General features: G+C 38.2%; 1 protein-coding gene across 2 annotated transcripts in view; it reads left to right on the top strand.

The window, feature by feature from the left end:
- LOC139943498 (recombining binding protein suppressor of hairless-like) overlaps positions 1–21,805 on the top strand; it is a 68,307-nt gene that overhangs the window by 5,664 nt on the left and 40,838 nt on the right. Inside the window, exon 1 of one of the 2 annotated variants that reach the window (XM_071940310.1) lies at positions 4,847–5,110. The exons of the other annotated variant lie outside the window; for it this stretch is intronic. The gene's annotated coding sequence lies outside the window, so the exon portion shown is untranslated. Of the gene's footprint in view, positions 1–4,846; positions 5,111–21,805 lie in introns of those variants that run through there. 2 annotated transcript variants of the gene reach the window in all.

Here is a 21,805-nt window from a genome sequence, read left to right as displayed (position 1 = left end):
TGGTTTCAAACGCCTTTCAAAGACCAACTCGTCCGATCCAAGGCATCGTGTTCCTTTAAAAACTTCCGTGCTGAGATTGGTGTGCATACACCTAGTACAATTTCATGCTCAATTTTTTCTTTTGTATCGCAGCAGCACTTTACCCCTACCCACCATGGCCCAATTTTATAGTGCTGCTAAGCACAAAAATGTGCTTAGCATGAAATTTCTTCCTTGACAAAACCAGTACCAACCAAATTTTCATTTGTTGCACATTGCCTGATACTAGTATTCAGACAATGTTTGCTTCTCCTGAAAATCATGTGGAAATTTGGTTGGTAATCCTGTTTTTATCAAGGAAGATATTTGACTGCTAAGCAAATTTTTGTGCTTAGCAGCTCTATCAAATTTGGCCCTGGCCTACATTGTACTTGGTTCAACCAGCAACCTCATAGTCATCCTATGGTTTCAAACGCCTTTCAAAGACCAACTCGTCCAATCCAAGGCATCGTGTTCCTTAAAGGCAGTGGACACTATTGGTAATCACTCAAAATAACTATCACTTTTATCAGCATAAAACCTCACTTGGTAACGAGTAATGGGGAGAGGTTGATAGTATTAAACAGTGTGAGAAACTGTTCCCTCTGAAGTGACGCAGTTTTCGAGAAAGAAGTAGGCCCTATTTTTCCATGAATTTGATTTTGAGACCCCAGATTTAGAATTTGAGGTCTCGAAATCAAGCATCTAAAAGCACACAACTTCGTGTGACAAGGGTGTTTTTTCTTCATAGTTATCTTGCAACTCCGACGACCAATCAAGCTCAAATTTCCACAGGTGTGTTATTTTATGCATTATATATGCTGATATACACCAAGTGAGAAGACTGGTCTTTGACAATTACCAATAGTGTCCACTGTCTTTAACTTCCGTGCTGAGATTGATGTGTGCACACCTAGTACAATTTCATGCTCAATTCTCTCTATTGTATCACCAGGCCTGCATTGTACCTGGTGCAACCAGCAACCTCCTAGTCGCCCTATGGTGACATTCCACTGTGTAGCTGGCTGACCCCGCCTGACCTCAGTTACACAGAAAAAAACCTTGCTTCCAGTGTTAATTTTCCTTGATGACCTATGACCTCTACTTGTAGCTGGGGAGGTCACAGGTATTACACTCTGGTCTTGTCTTGTCTACAGTGAAAAATACAGCAGTTACACAAACCATTGAGGAAGTTACTCCATGCACAAACCTTATCTGCTATTTACTTGAATGTTCACACAGTACTAACAATCTTTTTTAAAGGGAAGGTACATGTTTGGTAATTGTCAAAGACCAGTGGTCTCACTTTGTGTATCTCATCAAAAGCATAAAATAACAAGCTTGTGAAAATTTTGGCTCAATCATTCATCAAAGTTGCGAGCGAGAAAATAATGGAAAAACACCCTTGTTGGACGAATTTGTGTGCTTTCAGACAGGAATAAAACACTTCTAGCTAGAAGTCTTTTATTATTTTAGTGAGAAATTACCTCTTTCTCAAAAACTACATTACTTCAGAGGGAGTCGTTTCCCACAATGTTTTATACTATCAACAGCTCTCCAATGCTTGTTACCAAGTCAGGTTTTAAGTTAATATTTGTTTTGAGTAATTACCAAACGTGTACCTTCCCTTTAATAGTGTACCTGGAGTAATTAAAGGGTTTTGATACCTTTTGTAGATGAAGTTTTTAGCCGTGACATGAATCCCTACTCAAAGTAAATGACGAGGTAATGTAGTTGAAGATGCTATGTCAGATTTTTGGCCGATTTGACCCAAAAATTCAATAGGTATTTTGATGGGGGTCGAGAAAGGTACAAGCTTTCATTTGAGCCATTGCTCGAAAAAGTCCGCCAATTATTAGTAGCAGTGAAATAAAGAGCTCAAAATTAGTTTTTGTCGGGATCCCGACAATATCACATGACCAATTCTTATGTGTTTAATAAGAAACGTTTTAAATTAATGTCATGGTTCCTGACCATTAAAAGTAAAACTTATTAAACTTTTTTTCCGTTAGAACGGGTAATACTCATTGAAATACTATTCACTCAAAAAAAATCTATTTTTTAAATGTTTGGGGCCAAAAATCTGATATAGTTTCAGCTTCATTGCTCTTCAACTTGTATACGCGAGAAATAGAAATTACAGGGCAATGTTTTCAGGAAAGTCTTATAAATAGGTTGTACTTGCTAAAACAATTTACAACTTACTGAGACCTGAGACGAAAATTAGTTTTGAGAAATTGTTAAACTCATGTCTCAAAAAAGCACCTCAGCAAGTAATACTTGAAGGGAAGCTTTCTACCATCATTATCATTAGGCCTAAACCGTGTAAGTTTTTAATGTAAATCTGTGGGTGTAAGTTTATGTAAATCTGTGGGTGGATGTTTGTGTTTTGTGTCATACAAAAAGTACCCAAACCCTTTGTGATTATCAATGCAGTGAGTTTAAGGTTCGTAGGGTAACCTTTGGTTACTCCAAATTCTAATGATAAAAGCTTACTTTTTGAGAAGTAACTCGCCAATTGTTGATTATTAATGTAGAGTCCGATAATTGTACTTGAGAAATAATTATGTTTGGATAATTTGTTTACTCAAAAATATTTGAATCTGAGAAACAATAATTCACACTGAAAGGATTGAAGGATTATATCACTGATGTTCGACTGTGTTTCGAAAGTAAATTACATGTATGTTGTGACGAGTTGTGAAAGACAAAATAGACCCTTTCCATGAAATATGTAAATTGCACACAGCGCGTGCGCACTAGCATTTTGGTTGGCAAAATGAGGGAACATCACGCTGTTTTGTACACAGCTAATGGCTGCGTGATGTAGACGCAATTGTGCGTCTGCTTAGTGCACAACTCTGTGATGTTTGCCAACCAATAGAGTCTGTACGCGCATGCTGTAATGTAATTAGCATATTTCATGGGAAAGGTTTATTGGTTCACCAAGCATTTTTGTAGAAATGGTGGCGCATAAACCGCGTAGTTGAACAAGATGGTCGCGACTAGGCAATTAATAGTTGCGACTATGACACTACTCCTCGCTAGGCACCCAGGCTTACTCTACGGACCTTTTACAAACATTATAAATATCAATACAAAAAATTATATAGTGCATTTTCGAAAATCAACAATGCGCTTTACAATAAAAATTGAAATAAAATACAATAGAAAGCAACAAAAACGCAGTTTAAAAGCACAAGAAACAGCACATTCATGAAGTACGTGTATAATAACAAGTTACCAAAACATAAAACCTACGGGAAAAGCTTTGCAAAGAAAAAAAATTAAACCAGTGCAACATTAAAATTCTTTTGGAAAGAGAAAAATTTAAAAACTTCTTTTAAGAAGTTTTTAAACTTTCCTCTTTCCAAAACAATTACAAATTTGTCAAAATGTTTAAAAACATTTTTACATTGGGGGCATTAGGAAGGTTCACAGGAAGACTGTTCCAAAGTTATAAGCAACCCTCATCCTGGAAATATCATTAGAAAATCGAATTTGATTGTTCTCTAAACAGTGTTCTCCTCTGTTACATTTTGACACTGACAGCCCCAACATCTGACTTCCAAATACAGGACTAAATTTGTCATGATTCCGTCTAACAGGTGTGGGTGTTTGTGACAAATCTAGACTGACTTTTTTTTTATCTGGTGGTTCATGGCCGGGAATTGAGACGTGAACAAACCGGAAGCCCCAACTCTGTTGAAGATCACTGTCAGGGTCAAGCAATTTAATTAGGTCGCAAGATGTGCCCACTGGGAATTACGGTTGGATTGGGGAGCATTCTTGTTTTGTTATACGATTTATAAAGGCACTGAACACGTTTGGTAATATTTTCCAAGACCAGGGCCCAATTTTAAAGAGCTGCTAAGCACAAAAATTTGCTTAGCATGAAATTTCTTCCTTGATAAAAACATGATTACCAACCAAACTTAAACGTAATTTTCTGGAAAAGCAAACAACAGCTGAATACCAGTAACAAGGAAAATGCTACAAATTGAAATTTGGTTGGTAGTCCTGTTTTTACCAAGGAAGAAATTTCATGCTTGGCAAATTTTTGTGCTTAGCAGCTCTATGAAATTGGGCCCAGTATTCTCACTTGGTGTATCCCAACAATATGCATAGAATAACAAGCTTTTGAAAAGTTGTGCTCAATAGACCTTTGTTATGGTGTAGCCATCTTGAAATTTCCCCATTGGTATCAATGTAACCATTACGAGGCTGGAAGATCAAAATAGTCTGGTTCCTATTTGCATAATGATTATTAGCATGCATTATTGTTATTCAATGCAAGGAACATGACCAAGAAGGATGCAACATGATAAAGGTCAATTGGTAGTTGAAGTTACAATAAGTTAGCACCTTTGACTACCAATTTAGTTAAATTCTTCACAGTTTTGTTATTTTGTGATGTTGAGTTTGACAATTACCAAAGGCGTCCAGTGTCTTTAAACTTTGATTTATATAGCAATAGCAGTGTCAAATTGTGATCATCAACTGTAGGCCTGCTACCAGTGACTGGTACAACCATGGAGGTAGGATTGGTACAACTGCACTCCTTTAATTGAAGTTTTCCAGAGGGAAGGGGGCTGCCCTGCTCACAACCTGGAATAGCCATGGCCTGGGAAAAACGTATGCAAATGAGGTGTTAGTTTACCAAGGCTTACAGCCTGGTGTCTGCCACCTCAGGGCGTGGGGTGCATGGGGTTGAGAACCAGACTGAGGGGGGCTGGTAGAGGGCCCCTTGTGTTTGGATGGCTGGGTTTGAGGTCAGCCCCGATTATGAAGTCTGAGTGTGTTTGTGTGGTGAGTAGAATAGCATACACAGGGACAGGTATTTTTTGTTACAGGGGTTGTGAACAGGGGCGAGGGGCAGTTGTGAAGCCCGTTATTACACTGCTGTGCACTAAATACAGGGACACTTGAAGTTCTGTTCTCCTAAGGAAGTCGGATAGTTCATGGAGGTAGTGGATAGTTTTTGGTAACTGCTTCTAGTCTACCCAGATTTATAGTGACCAGTTGTACTGTTAATGGTGGACATAATATTTGAAAGGATTTGTGGGGTCCAGGAAACTTTCAGCAGTTTGGGGTAAGTTATGTGCTCTGTAGTTGTGTAGCCCGTATTCTATTACTAATAGACTGACTGCTGTGCACCAAACAACTGTACATAAGTTTTGTTCTTCTGAAGAAAGTTGGAAAGTTTTGGTAACTGTGGTGTGTTTTCTAACAAAAAGCTTCCACCCAAACTAGTTGTACTGTATGGGGACGTAATATTTTTAAGGACTTTGTGGGGTCCATGCAAGGAAACTTCAGCAGTTTGTGGAAAGTCTGTGCTCTGAAGCTAGTTGTGAATTCCTGTGTAATGATTTACACTGCTGCACTAACTACAGACACTTGAAGTTCTATTCTCTGAAGGGAAGTTTGATAGTTCATGGGGAGGTAGTAGATAGTTGTTCTGGTATCTGTGCTTAGTTTACCAAGTTGTTTTATAATGACCAGTTGTACTGTTAATGGTGTGACATAATATTTGAAAAATGAAGGGACCTTTGTGGGGTCCATGCCAGGAAACTTCAACAGTTTGGGGTAAGTCTGTGCTCTGTAGTTGAGGGGCCCATTATGGTTATTACACGACTGTACTAAATACAGACACGTTCAAAGGGTTCTGTTCTCTTAATGGATGTATCGTAAAATTCTGGTTAGGGCCTACTTGGCTTCTACTTTCTAGTCCATCAAGATGTTTTAATGACTAGTTGTTGTACTGTTAATGGTGGACATAATTTTTGAAAGGACTTTGTGGGGTCCATGCCAGGAAACTTCAGCAGTTTGTGGTAAGTCTGTACGCTGTTCTAATTCTCCTTAGGAAGTTGAATAGTTCTGGTAACTGTACTGTGTGCTTTACCATGGAGGTAGGAATTTCGTTCCAAATCCTTCTATTTCTACCTCCATGGCTTTACCAAAGCTGTTTTATAATGACTTGTTGTACCGTATAGGTGGACATAATAAAAATTTGAAAGGAGTTGTGGGGTCCATGCTAGAGAACACCATCAATTTTTGGGGTAAATCTGTGCTCTGTATTTGGACAGTTCTGGTAGTTGTGCTAAGGCTGTTGTGCTAAGGCTGTCGTGCTATGGGTCTATGTGCTTTTTGTAGGACCAAAAACACAACCAATGTTCACAGAATTACACTAAACTTACACAGTTTGAAGATAATGATAGTAAAGCTTCCCAGAAAATATCACTTTGCTGATTTGACAAATGAGTAAAAATTTGTCTCTGTGATTTGTCTCGGAGACAAACATTATTTTAGCATATAAAAACGGATATTTTCATGACATTGTTTTACTCATTTCTCAAAAACTACAGCGCCTCAGCAACTAATATTTTAAGGTATGCTTTCTACTATCATTATCTTTAAGTAAGTTAAATGTAAATCTGTGGACATTGTGTTTTGTGATTTACAAAAAGTACCCACATCCTTTAAAGCATTGACCTACTACTTGTTCTGTATTGGTGGACAGTGTATTGGAAATGAGTGGTTGTGGGGGGTCCAGGAAACTTGAGCAGTTTGCGGTCAGCTCTCTGTGGTTTGCAAGTTTGTTGTTAAGGTTTTCTTTTGACTAGTCAGTATACCCATAGTCATACCATGTGCAATCATATTACTGTAATTGTCATACTGCAACCACCCTATGTACCTCCATGCTACAACGAATGTATTGGAACATCGCGGTAGTAGGAATACTTCTGCACTGACAGGATGGATGCAGTGTACATAATTGGAATTAATGGTTTCTGTTTTGATTTCAATATTCTTGGAATTGATCGTATCAGTTGACATTTCAATTCAAGGAAGTGGTACAGAGTAAATTTTAAATGTGATTTTAGTTCGGTTTCATTCGGGTTCTTGTACAGTTGCACTCTACTGCTAGTACTACTACTGGAATGTTTTACTGTAAATGTTAAATTGTATGTATGCAGGACATAGAGTTATATATAAGAACTAGAGGGCGCACTGGCCTATATACGCGCTCCGGCATGCGCGCAGGCGGCCATTTGCTAAGTTGACAAAACTGGCATCTAACAGCGTGTGTTTGTGCGGCCATTTCGTAAGTTGAACAAACAGCATCGTGTGAGCGTTCAATAAAAAAAAACTCAAACGTGTATTTCATATTCAACGCGTGTGCAGAATGACGTGCTTGTCATCTTGGAGGTCCCGTGGCGTTTGTGCACGAAGCATCACTCGTGCGCCCTCTAGTTTTTATATATAACTCTATGATATAGGTAAAAACTTACAGTAGATTTTGTTTGTTTGTAGAAGTAGAAGAAACAAAACAACTTGTAGGTTAATAATTAGCTCTTGGACAACATTGTTATGGAATATCAAAGACCCAATCTCAAGTTTCATGTCAGGCCTGGAATTTCATATTTGAGAGGGCAAGGCCAGTTTCATTTCCCAAAGAGCATTTCCTTTGGAAAATTTCTAAGTCTATGATAAAATGTTGAAGGGGAACCAAGGGCTAGACCGTTTACCTGTTTTATCCCTGGGTGGAGAGAATCAATGGTGAAGGTGTCTCGCTCAAGGACACAAGCGACACGACCGAGATTCAAACCGATCCTGGGCCCAATTTCATGGCTCTGCGCTTACGATTGTGATTCCCCGCTTACGTGCAAGCGCCGAATTTCTGCACTAGCCTTGTAAGCGTACAATGCCTAGTAACCTGGAGTACGCAAGCGCAGAACCCCAAATTCGCCGCTAACCCGTGAAATACGCTTACCGTAAGCACAGAATTCCCTGCTTCCGTAAGCGCCGATTCTGTGCTTTCTGTGCTTACTGTAAGGAGAGCTATGAAATTGGGCCCTGATGACTAAACCACCAGAACTTCAGGTAGTTAGCTGTAAAACATGTTAAATTTATTTTTGTAATTTTTAATGCGTTATTTAAGAATAATCCGTAATTGGAATTCACACCTATCTGAGAATTCCCCCTCTCCATAAAACACATTCCTTTGAAGGAATTGTTTCTCAAAATGTTTTAACAGCTGCAGACTCAGCAATTAAGTTTTTTTACAGTCGTTAATTTCAGTAATTGCCAACATAGGTGTTTGGTAAACCCTCCCTTTAAAAGCTATAGATTTCTACTAACGTAGCCTACATAATACTTGTAGCTTCACGGTTAAAACATCGTCCATGTCACAAACAACCTGTTCGACCCTTTATCAAAGTGCTACCTCAGAAATTGTGTCAGGTCTATGATTTTGAAAAACAGGTTGTCCCAATTCCTCAATGCAAGGTGTCTTAATTTAATTAGGCCAGTTCTTTTGTTGAATCTAGACCATGCAAGCAGAGGCTTGTCAGAAAACAACAATTAAATTACTACATTGATCAGTCTAGAGTAGGGCTTGCTAACTTTATTCTCACCCCCTGCGGTGTGCCTGAGTCCCTCAGGCTAAATATTCAAACTTGTGTTTTTTTTAAGCAGGAATTTTCTATATTGTTTTGTTCTTCTGTTCAGTTTGCACTATTTGAAACCAATTAACCTAGTTGTCTTACAAGTGCATGTTTTTCTTGAATAGATAGAAATTTGCATTTTCGTACAAATTCAATATTTTCCAATTGAGCCAAAAATTTGTTGGGATACACCAAGGGAGAATGTTGACAGTGCCTAATGACATAATGTAGGTACGGTCATAGATAGGTTTTTGTAAATGTAGGCCCCCTAAATAATATAATTAGTTTTTAACTCTATTTTTATATACAGTGCTTGGCTTTGGGTACTCTTTGTAACACACAGCACAATTTCCACGCTTAGATTTTTAAATCTAAGTGTGTAAATTGTTTAAAAACTTATAGACCCCCTTAAAGCCATTGGACACTTTCGGTAAACAGTATTGTTCAAAGGCCCACACTTCGTGTATCACAACTGATATAAAAAATAAACCTGTGAAAATTTAGACTCAATCGGTCATCGGAGTCGTGAGAAAATAACAGGGAAAACCTACCCTTGTTTCTGCCTGTTTTGCCGTGTCATGACATACTGTGTTTAAAATAAATACGTAATTCTAGACAACGAAAATTGATAATTGTTTTTAAGTTTTCTCGAAAATTAAAGCATTTAATGGAATAATATTTCAAGAGAAGTCTTTCACCATTTCCTTCTGTAAACCCTGTAAGTTATTTGTAAATCTGTGAACTTTTTTTTTTTTTTTTTCGTGCCGAAAGTGTATAATGGCTTTAACGATTTGACGATAATCATGGTGGAAAGCTTATTCCCTTAAAATATTTCTTGCTGAGGTGCTGGAGTTTTTGAAAAATGAGAAAAACAAGTCACAGAAATAATTTTGTTCTCTCTCAGGATATCAAACTTAATTTTAGCAACCAATTACAAGACTCTCCTGAAAGCATTGCTCTGTAATTTTCACTTTTTTTCTCAAAAACTTGTCAACTAATGAAGCTGAAACTTCTAATGGTACAGTTAACAATTCACAGTGAGTAAGGATTCATGTCCTGGCCAAAAACTTGATCTACAAATGGTATCAAAACCTTCTTTTGCTTTTAGGCAAAAAATATATAAAAAATACCAGTTGATCGTCCCCGCCCGCATCCTATTTTGGGGCAGCATCCTTTTTTTCACTAGTTACTATTTTTCGATTTGTGTAAAAAACAAAAAAGTTTTTTTATTTTTTATTGTTCAAATCCATCTTTTCAAAAGGACTTGCCTAGGAGCTTTTCCCGAATCGAACGTGATGCTCTCGAACACTTGTAACCGTCTGTTTCATAATACAATATTGGTGAATGCCTGCCAGCAAATCTTTTTAGTGTTATCCGACCCTTTTACTGTTAGTGTAATTAGTGTTAACACAGGCAGGTCCTCATGCAAGTAATAAATAAGTGTGCGGAATATTCAAACTGAGAATTGGTGGCCTGTTTGATTTGAAATACTTAGCGGCCATCTTGAAAAAAATAGTAAATAGTAAATAGAAAGGCCCTCATCCTCCTCTTTTTTTATTTTTTTATTTGGCCTTAAAGGCAGTGGACACTATTGGTAATTGTCAAAGACTAGTCTTCACAGTTGGTGTATCTCAACATATGCATAAAATAACAAACCTGTGAAAATTTGAACTCAATCGGTTATCGAACTTGCGAGATAATAACGAACGAAAAAAAAACACCCTTGTCACATGAAGTTGTGTGCGTTTAGATGGTTGATTTCGAGACCTCAAGTTCTAAACTTGAGGTCTCAAAATCAAATTTGTGGAAAATTACTTCTTTCTCGAAAACTAGGCACTTCAGAGGCAGCCGTTTCTCACAATGTTTTATACCATCAACCTCTCCCCATTACTCGTCACCAAGAAAGGTTTTACGCTAATAATTATTTTGAGTAATTACCAATAGTGTCCACTGCCTTTAAAAGCTGAGATGAAATGTGGTTGTGATAGTAGCAGGGTGTGGCCAGGAGGTCATTGTACCTTGGTACATCATCAAGGACAGGTACATCCTATCTTGTAAACAACCTCTAGGCTTGACCCCAATCTGGGTCAACAATTTAGGCAAATTGATCGCCTCCTGGCCCCCCTCCTGGCCCCCCTCCTGTTCCTGTTTGGACAGGTACAGTAGGCCTTGATATTATAAACCCCTTTCACACTATGGGGCCGTTCTGAATAATCAATGTTTAAAGATTTTAGATTTTATAAAAAAGAAAAGTGGATGGATGGGTCAAGAGAAATTACTGAAAATCTAAATTAAATTTGCAATTAAAAGAAATAGAAGAAAATATTTCAGTGCTAGTAGTCCTTGATACTATAAACCTTTTTTTACACTATGGGGCCATTTAGAATAATCAATGTTTGAAGATTTTTTATTTTATTTTTTAAAATTGTGGTTGGATGGGTCAAGATGGATGGAACTGTCGGTGACCAAGCAGTAAGAGTTTGTTCTTTCTACCGCAGAGTAGATTTTTTGGGAGACTTCTCAGTTCTAAAAAGAACTGTCCTGGTTTGCCTTTTCAGAACTAAGAAGTTTTATGAAATAAAATCTGGAACAAAATTGTGGTAGTCTACACAATCCTGACCAAAATGCTTGGGCCACCCATTCCCAATGTTACATAAAACCATTCCATGTCCACTTCCCCGTTACATGAAACATTCCCTGTCCCCCTGGTCAATGTTGACTGGAACGCAGAAGACTGTGCAATCGGAACCAACATTGAAAGGGGGCAGGGGGGGCCAGACGAGATACGGCCAGGGGTGGATTTCACAGAGAGTTAAAAGACTTAGTCTTATTAGGACGAGTTACTCTTGCTAACTTAGGACTGTACATACGTTTTTAATATCTCCTAGGACTAGTCCTAAGGCCAAAAAAAACCCCCAAAAACAGTTGATCGTCCCCGACCGCATCTTTTCTGGGGGCGGCATCCTTTTTTTACTATTTACTTTTTGTCCCCTTTTTTTTTTAAATTTGTTTTAATCCATCTTTTCAAAAGGACTGGCCTAGAAGCTTTTCCCGAATCTAACTTGATGCTCTCGAACACTTGTAACCGTCTGTTTCATAATACAATATTAGTGAATGCCTACCAGCAAATCTTTTTAGTGCTATCCGACCCTGTTAGTGTTAGTGTTAATACAGGTCCTCATGCAACTAAAGGTATAAGTAAGTTTGCGGTTGATTCAAACTGAAGAATTGGTGGCCTGTTTGATTCGAAATACTTAGCGGCCATCTTGAAAAAAATAGTAAATAGTAAATAGTGAGGCCCTCATCCTCCTTTTTTTTTGAAAAATCCAGACAATCACTGTTTTTTTTTGTTATTTGGCCTAAGTTGTTAGGACTAGTCCTAACTCTTTGTGAAATCGACCCCATGATTGTAGCAAGACAGTTCTCTGAAGAACTCGTCCTGCTAGCAAGACAGTTCTCTAAAGAACTCTACCTTGCAAGTCGACAAACACATGTGGTTTTCCTGCAAGCCAATGCAATGCCTCAAATCCCATATTACCAAATTGCTGTTTCAAGGTAAATGGTTTCTTATCATTGCTGTTGCACACTACACACTAATGCAGCAGAGCATGGGTTATTTGTGAATAATAGGTTTCAGAGGGGTGAGTTCTGTAGACACAAGAGCCATTCCCACGGTCCCATCTGTCAAGTTAGCTTTGAGGTTTCTTTGGTGTACACATTACAGCCTAGGCATGCAGTGAGGGTCATGCCAAGTCCCTTTATATCACACTGTCGATACAGGTATTCAGTAGGCTATGTACAGTACAGTATGTACAATGTAACATAGAGAATGGGCAACATGCTTGCACCTCTGCTCAAGTTAGTTTCATGCTTTCTTTGGTGTACACATTACAGCCAGGCATGCAGAGAGGGTCATGCCAAGTCCCTTTATATCACACTGTGGATACAGGTATTCAGTAGGCTACATGTACATGTACAGTACAGTACGTACAATGTAACATAGAGAATGGGCAACATGCTTGCACCTCTGCTCAAGATAGTTTCATGGTTTCTTTGGTGTACACATTACAGCCAGGCATGCAGAGAGGGTCATGCCAAGTCTCAATATCACACTGCCGAGAAACAGGTATAGGATGTATTACAGTACATGGATGTACAATGTATGGTACAGTACCTGGACACTATTGGCAATTGTCAAAGACCAGTCTTCTCACTTAGTGTATCTCAACATATATGCATGAAATAATAAACCTGCACACAACAGGTTTTACACTGTACAGTTGGTGGTACATGTTGTATTGGGCCCAATTTCGTAGAGCTGCTAAGCACAAAAATTTGCTTAGCAAACAGGATTACCAACCAAATGTCCACGTAACTTTCATGATTTATAAGCAAACAACAGCTGATACTCCAGTATACAAGCAAAATGCAACAAGTAGAAATTTGGTTGGTAATCTTGTTTTAATCAAGGAAGAAATTTCATGCTGAGCAATTTTTTTGTACTCCTCAATGAAATTGGGCCATGTACTGTTGGCACGCATGTACAGTGTTTTAAAAGTTCACTTATACATGTATATGAGGCACCCTTAGTTCCTTTACATTAGGTGTTTCTGGTTCATGTAGTAAGCACCCATGTTTACAGGTTTCCTCAGGCTTTGCAAGCTACATCAGTGTTTTAAAAGTTCACTTTTATATGAGGCGCCCTTAATTCCATTACATTCGGTGTTTCTGGTTCATAGTAGTATTGTAGTAAGCACCCTTGTTTACAGGTTTCCTCAGGCTTGCATGCTACAGTGATTAAGTTCACTGTAGGCACCCATGGTTGGACACCAACAAGGTGTGACACTCCTCCTTTGGACCAGAACCTCCAACCTACAGAACCGTATCGTACAAATGGGGGATTTATACGCCTTTCTTAATATTTATGCATGAGGAACGTCACAATGCTAATCCAAAACGGGGCGATGGGCGCATCCACTGCAAGTGATGGGGGACGTGCGCCCATAGCCTCATTTTGGGTAAGAATTATGACGTCATGTATTATAAGTATTAAGAGAGGGGTATACAACGTACCAACAGCAACTCACTGATGGTTGGTATTGGCGTATCATGGCCGAGCGGTTAAGAGCACCTGATTCAAGCTCGTGACACTTGCTATGTAAAATTGGGGAGGTAGTGCTTTCTGCTCTACCGGCCAGGCTTCGGATTGATGATACCTAAGCCTACATCCATATGGACTGTAAAGGGGGTAACCTTGTTTCAGCCCTATGAGTGGGTGGCAACGGCCTCCGGAATAAAATAATTGTAGCCCACACCTTGAAGTAGCCTTCAGGGGCCAATTTCATAGAGCTGCTTAAGAAAAAAATTTGCTTAAGCACGAAAATAGCTTGCTTATTTTACACATGTTACTGGCCAAAATTTCATGCCATATACATTGCTTATGACTAGTATTTAGCTGTTGTTTACTTAGCATAACAATTGAGTGGAGTCTTGGCCGGTAATCTGATTTTACTAAGCAATGTATTTTTTGCTTAAGCAAAATTTTGTACTTAAGCAGCTCTATGAAATTCGGCCCAGGCCTTTAATAAAGGGTGTATGTACTTTTTGTATGACAAAAAAACACAATGTCCGCAGCAATAAAGGAGAAAGTCCGGTTTTGAGCAGATGAGAGTGTTCTGATGGTTGGGTGTTCGGTTAGGCGTGATTGGTTCACTACCAGTAATAAAATGCATAGAAACAAAAATAAATCAAAAAGTTATGTGAAAGGCACTGCATGACATGATTCATGATTACTCAACGTTAGCCATAGACCTATATATTGACTAGAGCGTAAGCTTGGGCGATATCACGATATTATCGAATATCGCGATACTAACTTGGAAATGATTTCGATATCGGATCGGTTTTGTTTTAATCGAAATATCGATATATCGCGATATATAGTGATATATAGCGATAAATCGCGATATCGATTTAATATCGCAATATCGGGATGTATTTTCTAGCTGAGACATCTTGCACCCCATCGGTTTGGAGTAAAACCAGGAGAATAGGTCATTAGAACACCTCTCTTATGCTATGACTGTCTCTTCTACAACTTTCACTGGGAGTTTGAAGACTGATAATGTCAAATATAATTAATCGCGATTATATCAAATATCGCTATATATTGTCGGCGATATATTGTGAATAAAATAAATCGATAACGCCCAAGCTTACTAGAGCGCTAACACCCCGTTATACACGCACTAAAGTTTTGAAGCCGTGTGGGCGCATCCATGTTTATGTACAAACCAATACAAAAGCTTGTAATTCAAAAGCTAGTCAACATAATATAGCCTTATGACGTTAGCATAAAAACTTACTTGGTAACGAGCAATTGAGAGCTTTTGATTCTGGACTTGGAAAATAAATTGTGGTCTGCAGTAAACATGTTGAGCTACAAATAAAAGCCCTGCAGTTAGCATAGTAGGTGTTTCAAGTGTTTTTTACCCCCAAATTTGAAAAAAGGACAGGTCAGACTTTATGTTATCCTTAAAGACAGTGAACACTATTGATTATTACTCAAAATAATTGTAAGCATAAATCTTACTTGGTATTCAAGCTATGGAGAGCTGTTGAAAGTATAAAACATTGTGAGAAAGTGCTCCCTCTGAAGTAACGTTTTTTTTGAGAAAGAAGTAATTTTCCACAATTTTGATTTGGAGACCTCAGAAAATTTATATTTTGAGGTCCCGAAATCCATTATCTGAAAGTACACAATTTCGTGACTGTGACAAGTTTTCTTTCTTTTCTTGCAACTTTGAACGACCAGCAATTGAGTTCAAATTTTCACAGGTTTGTTATTTTTTGCATATATAATTATGTTGAGATACACCAAGTGAGAATAGTGGTCTTTGACAATAACCATTAGTGTCCAGTGCCTTTAACAGAAAAGAAGTCGTATCTCCTTAAGGTGATCCCCTAGCTGCCGCTTCCCAGGTTGTAGCGTAATTTGGGTGTGATCCCTGGCTACACGGCAGTTAACGGTTGTATGGCTTCTGACTGGAACCCCCGAACAAAGATATTGACAAAATAGGGACACCACCAATATAGGGCTAGATACATGTAGCTCAGTTGGTAGATGCCGGCACGTTAATCCGGAGGTCGTTGGTTCGAATCCCACTCTAGTCAATTCTTTGTTCAACCCCAAAAAACAGAAAAGAAGTTTCTAACTTACCCCTGTAAACTTTCTAATCTTGGATGCTTTTGGCTCAATGCCAAACAAACGAACAATAGGTTCTGTAAAGTTGTACTTGCTTGTGACAGTTTTGTATAGGGGCAATTCCATGAAGAAGTGGACATGACCTCAAAATTTAGAATTGTGTTTTTTAAGTAAAAATTAGGCTTATATTGTAGCATATACATCAAATATTCAAGAAAAAATGGTTTCAATGTCATTTCTTTGCAAGAAAGTTACAAAAAAAAAATTTTTGTGCCAACAATGTTTTATCATGAAATTATGTGTAAAAAAGTTGTGCAACTTCAATTTACTACTGAAGGGGGAAGATAACAAGGTATCAAATCAATCTAGTCATATTTATTCATAGATTGGACCTACACATTGGCTGCAAGCGTCAAAATTTGTGTTTGTGATAGTTTCAGACCATCAATCTGTGAAGCTTGTACCCCCATTAAACCTTATGTAACGTAACTAACCAAAACTTCCAATTGTTTCTGCCTGTAGAGAAGGCAATCAATTAAAATGTTTATATCTTGAATTTTCCTACTTGGTGCAATCCTTAATTAAAATAAGGAAGGAAAAATCATAAAAATTGTACCATGTGGAAAATAGAAGCAGTCAAAAACTGTAACGTAACTAACTATGTAACGTAACTAACCGGACCGTAACGTAACTAACCGACATAAAGACTATTAAGATGCTGCTAAGTTGACACAAGCATAAGTTTTCAGCCATGTTGTAGAGTTTAAACAAGTTAGGGAAGTGTGATACTGTTCTTTGACCCACAATTCAACTTCTAGCAATGTTTTGTTTGCCATGTGCCTCATTTTGTCTGTATGCATATTATGTATGCAAGATCCATGCGCAACACACCTGTCCTACAAGTTCATCTTCTTCAACTTTTGTGGTGAACTTTTTGGGGTAAGTTTGATGACAATAAAGTTACATGGTGTAATCCACATGAATTTTATTTAAAGGGTTATCTTAAAGTTGTATTTCTCTTCTATATACTAAATTAATGAGAGTTTGTGTACAAGTGCTGCATGTGTATAATTCTAACATTGTTCATCAGGTACATACATATGTGTAGTTATAAAAATTGCAATTTTCAAAAAAGTTGATTGACTTTGTTCCTTATTTTTATGTCCATAGATCAAACTGGCCATTTTCAAACAAGGAAAAGCAATTAGCAACACTAAGAAAACATAAAGGCAGCTAGTCACTACAAAAAAATACAACTAGGAGAAAAAGGCAGTGGCCGTCCAGACATTTTGTGACATAAGAAACAGCGAGAGATTTTGCTGTCTAATCGTCAACAATATCAGCTTGTATGTAAGGGGGAAGCAAACTCATTAATAATAATAATAATAATAAGACTTGTAATGCGCACATATCCACCCTGCTGGGTGTTCAAGGCGCAGTAAAACCAAAAACAAAACAAAAACAAAACACAACACAAAGAAAAACAGACACAACAAAATTAGTCATTGAAAACCTGTGACATAAGATAAGTTTTGAGAAGAGACTTGAATTTTGCAGTACAAACACAAGATCGAAGATTAAGTGGTAGAGAGTTCCAGATGCGTGGCGCGGCTACAGAAAAAGACCTGTCACCCCATGAGTGTTGAGACTTGGGTTCAATGAGGAGAAGCATAGAACTTGATCGAAGATTCCTTGATGGAGTGTAAACGTGAAGCAGTTCAGAAATATAGTGGGGAGCCTTGCCATTAAGAGCTTTGTGGACAATGAGCATCAGCTTGAAGATGATTCGTTGAGAGATAGGCAGCCAGTGTAGTTGTTTCAGAATGGGGGTGATAGAACAGGATTTTCTAGACAGTGTAACAATGCGGGCAGCAGTATTTTGGAGCCGTTGAAGTCGGGAAATCTGGTTGTTAGGAAGACTGTAGAGAAGAGCATTGCCGTTGTCAAGACGAGAAGTAACAAATGCGTGAATGACCTTTTCAGTGGCACTTTTGTCCAAGTACTTGCGAATCTTACCTATATTCCTGATGTGATATGATGATAAACGAACAATGTTGTTGATGTGTGGCTGTAGTGTCATCGATGAATCAAAAATAACCCCTAAGTTCCGAGCTTTCAGCGAGGGAGCTATCCGAGCATCACCGATGGAGATGTATGGCACTGAAACCTTAGTTAACTGTTGACGTGACCCAAATAGAAGGAACTCTGTCTTATCATCATTTAACTTCAGGAAGTTTTGTTGTGTCCAACGTCGAATCTCTTGGATGCATTTCTCAAGTCTTGCAATAGATGCATTGGCGTTTTCTTGAGAAGATTTAAACGTGATGTATAGCTGAGTGTCGTCTGCGTACACATGGTAATTCAGATTAAATTTCAGGATGATGTCACGAATCGGTAAAGTGTATAGCGTAAACCACTGCGGGCCGAGTACCGACCCCTGTGGCACAGAGTAGTTCAAAACAACAGGGTCAGATATCGCGGTGCCAATACATACATGCTGAGTTCTATTGTAGAGATACGATTTGCACCATGCTAGGGCTGTGTCCTCTATGCCAAGGTGATTCTGGAGCCGAGAGAGTAGGATGTTGTGATCGACAGTGTCAAAAGCAGCACTCAAGTCTAGCAGGACTAGTGCTGTTAGGTTACCATTGTCCATTGCAGAGAGAATATCGTTGCTCACACGGACTAGTGCAGCCTCGGTCCCATGGAAAGGCTTGTATGCTGACTGGAACACGTCGGACAGGTTGAAAGTATGAATGTGATCAGAAATACGTGATGAAACTACTCGTTCGATGACTTTTCCAAGATATTTTAAGTTTGCAACCGGTCTATAGTTTTTGAATATCTCCTTGTCCAGGTTTGGTTTCTTGATGAGCGGCCTGATGTAGGAAACTTTGAGGCTATCGGGGAAACAACCGGAACTGAGGGATTCGTTTACAAGCTTAGTGATGTAGGGTACAAAAATATCAATGTTTTGCTTTATCATGGATGTTGACACTGGATCCAGCTCACAGGATTTTGAAGGAGATTTCATAATAACCCTTTGAATCTCAGCAACAGTCGCAGGCTCAAACACAGATAGTCTACACTCTGGTTGAAGTTGTGGCAATGTCTGCGGCACGTTGTAAGGGACTGATGAAAATGATGAGCGGATGTCTGAAATCTTGGTGACAAAGAATTTCTGGAACTCATTTGCTAAGTCCTGGTCATTGTAAGTGGATGGAAGGACAGGGGTTTTGGGTTTGAGCAACAACTTACCAATTATCTTGAAAAGCTTCTTTTGATCTCCTGAGGATTCTTGTACTTGAGATGAATAATGGATGATCTTTGCCTGGTTGATCAAATTCCTAACTACTTTACATTGGTTGCGATATTCTTGTCGTTGAATTGCCAATTTGCCATTTTTCCGCCACTTCCGCTCCAGTTGACGACAGATCTTTCTCGCTGTACGAATATCATCATTGAACCAGGAGACTTCAGTTCGGACCTTGACTGATCTCGTTTTCCAAGGTGCGTATTTATCCAAGATGTCACTGACTGTACTCTCATATTGGCTGACATAGGAATCCAAGCAGTCGTGATCAACTTCTAGATTTGCTAAATGGGAGCCTATGTCGCGGAACACTTCGGTAGGATTAACATGTTTCCATTGTCGGCTCTTTATAGTAACGGTTGGGACTTTGGGCTTGCACAGACTCAAGTTATAAGCTTGTTGCCCTGTGCAAACAGACCATGGGATGCGATTAGTGTGAAAAAAACAAAAACATTTTGATGTGCATCTCGTAGAGATTTTTTTTAGGACAAAGCACAAAAAACAGTAGGACCGGAACGTGTTCAAAAGGTTTAATATTATAATAAGTCTTCCTTTGTACATGGATAATCAAAGGCTTTAGTTATTAATTAGGGAGGGGGTACATGTATGTAGTAGAAGGGCAAAGAGGAACTGGTGTTGGTAGGCCGGGGTGGGGTTAGGAAAGGAGGGAGGGTGTGATGAAGAGAGAGAGACTGCCCATTTAAGCATTAAGCTGAAAAGCATTGTGGAGCGTGACAGCTGTACTTCAAGAGCAGCACAAGATTGAAATTCGCTGGACTTTCTTCTGCACCTCCCATGGCAAAGGTCATGTGGATGGCATGGGAGGGGCAGTGAAGCATCTTCTGTAAAATGGCCCACTCAAAATGTTTGTATCTTCTATACGAGGGACAAAATGATTTTCAAGCTAGATGTGCCAGAAAATGTCAACAATCGCGAGCATTTCAAAATTTCTGTTTAACTGTAAGATTAGTGTCCATGACCAAGAGTCAAGACAAGCGACTCATTTAACATCCTTTCTATTGTTTTGTTTTCTTTGGTATCTATGTAAGAGAGAAATTCACTTGGTTTATTGTGACTTTAAAATACTGCATGGCTTATAAATGTAAAGGAACAAGTTTATATGTTACAGACATAAACATTTTGTAATATATGTGACCTGGGTTAATGATATGGCGAGGTAATGGCTTTTTATACCTTTTTGCAATTTTGTTACCAAATATTACTTTATTCCATTGTTTTTTGCTTAATTGATTTGTATATAGTGTAGTATTGCATACTAGTTACTAATATAGACCAGATTAGAGCTGTGAGTGAAGTACAAAGGGTGTATCACAAATAATATTAGTCACGGACAAAGTGTAACGTAACTAACTGTAACGTAACTAACCATGATTTTGGGGCAATGCCTGGAACTGATAAGAGTTATTTTATTTTTTCCCCTACCAAAACACTTGCTAGTACCCTTGTAGTTATAGAAATAGTAAAGTTTGTTTCAGCTGTACCCTGTTTGAGGAAACTTTTTGTTCAAAGACATGCATTTTTTTTCCATGTCCCTTTTTTGTAACGTAACTAACCAAAATTAAACTGATCATAACAACGGAATAAATGTGTCTAGAAGTTTGTAATTTTGTTGTATATTAGGTCTAACCAAGATGTAGCCATGGTACAAAAATGGAGACTTGATAGGCTTTCATGTTAATATTGGAGATCACAGAGCTGTGCTAAGCAGCTAAAAGTGTAACGAAACTAACCGTGGAATTGCCCATAGTAGCTTTTTGATGCATGTTCAACCATACATAGAGTTATGGTTCAACGTGTAGAGTATTTGTTCAGTTGAGATTTAAAGGAACACATTGCCTTGGACCGGTCGAGTTGGTCTTTGAAAAGCGTTTGTAACCGTTTGTTATAAAATGCATGATTGCAAAGATGTTTTAAAAGTAGAATACAATGATCCACACAAATATGCCTCTAAATTGCGTGGTTATTTTTACCTCGTCGACTAACACGGTTTGCCATTTATGGGAGTCAAATTTGCAAAGCAAAAGGAAAACCACGCAATTTCAAGACAAATTTGTATGGATCATTGTATTCTACTTTTAAAACATTATGCATTTTATCACAAACGGTTACAAACGCTTTTTAAACTGCCAACTCGTCCGATCCGAGGCAACGTGTTCCTTTAGAGCTTGAAAAAGCAAAAGTTTACAAAAGCAAAGGAATTTGTAAATTTGTGTAGGACTTTTTATGGATATCGTGGCAGAAAAGGTACCTATTTTTCTATAACATTCCAACGACATGTACTTTGTGTCTGCTTTTTTTTAGTGGCAGGGAGAGGTCATGGTGTGGGGATTATTGTTATTAGGCCGAGTAAAAAAAAAACATGTTTCACGTCTGGGTTTTTCAATTTTGATTTTTTATTTCAAGATGGCCGCCATTCTTTGTTAAAATGTCAAATATCCATTGTTTTGTCTACTGCTGAAATACACAAAACATAAATGAAACAATTTAGTCAAGGCATTCAGACAAGACATTCAGATTGTTTTTGCTGAGATCATTTAAAATAACCCTATTTAAAAAAATAAAAAAATGTGCATAAAAAAAATATAAAAAAGGAGGCGGCCTGTAAAAAGGAAGCGGGCGGGGACGCTAAACATGTTTCTTTTTTTACTTGGCCTTAGCGAGAAAGAAATGGTTGTAAAAGATGTTTATTGTGGAGGAAAAACTTGTGTGTTATTTTACAGGTTTGTAGCTTAAATGCCCTGTGGGTTTTTAACTCTTTAAAAAGAATATTTTTTTAAAGTGAAAAAATAACAAACAAACCTT

Source organism: Asterias amurensis, chromosome 10 (assembly GCF_032118995.1).
Source record: "Asterias amurensis chromosome 10, ASM3211899v1".
Lineage (NCBI taxonomy): Eukaryota > Metazoa > Echinodermata > Asteroidea > Forcipulatida > Asteriidae > Asterias > Asterias amurensis.
This window is presented reverse-complemented; position numbering and strand designations above follow the sequence as displayed.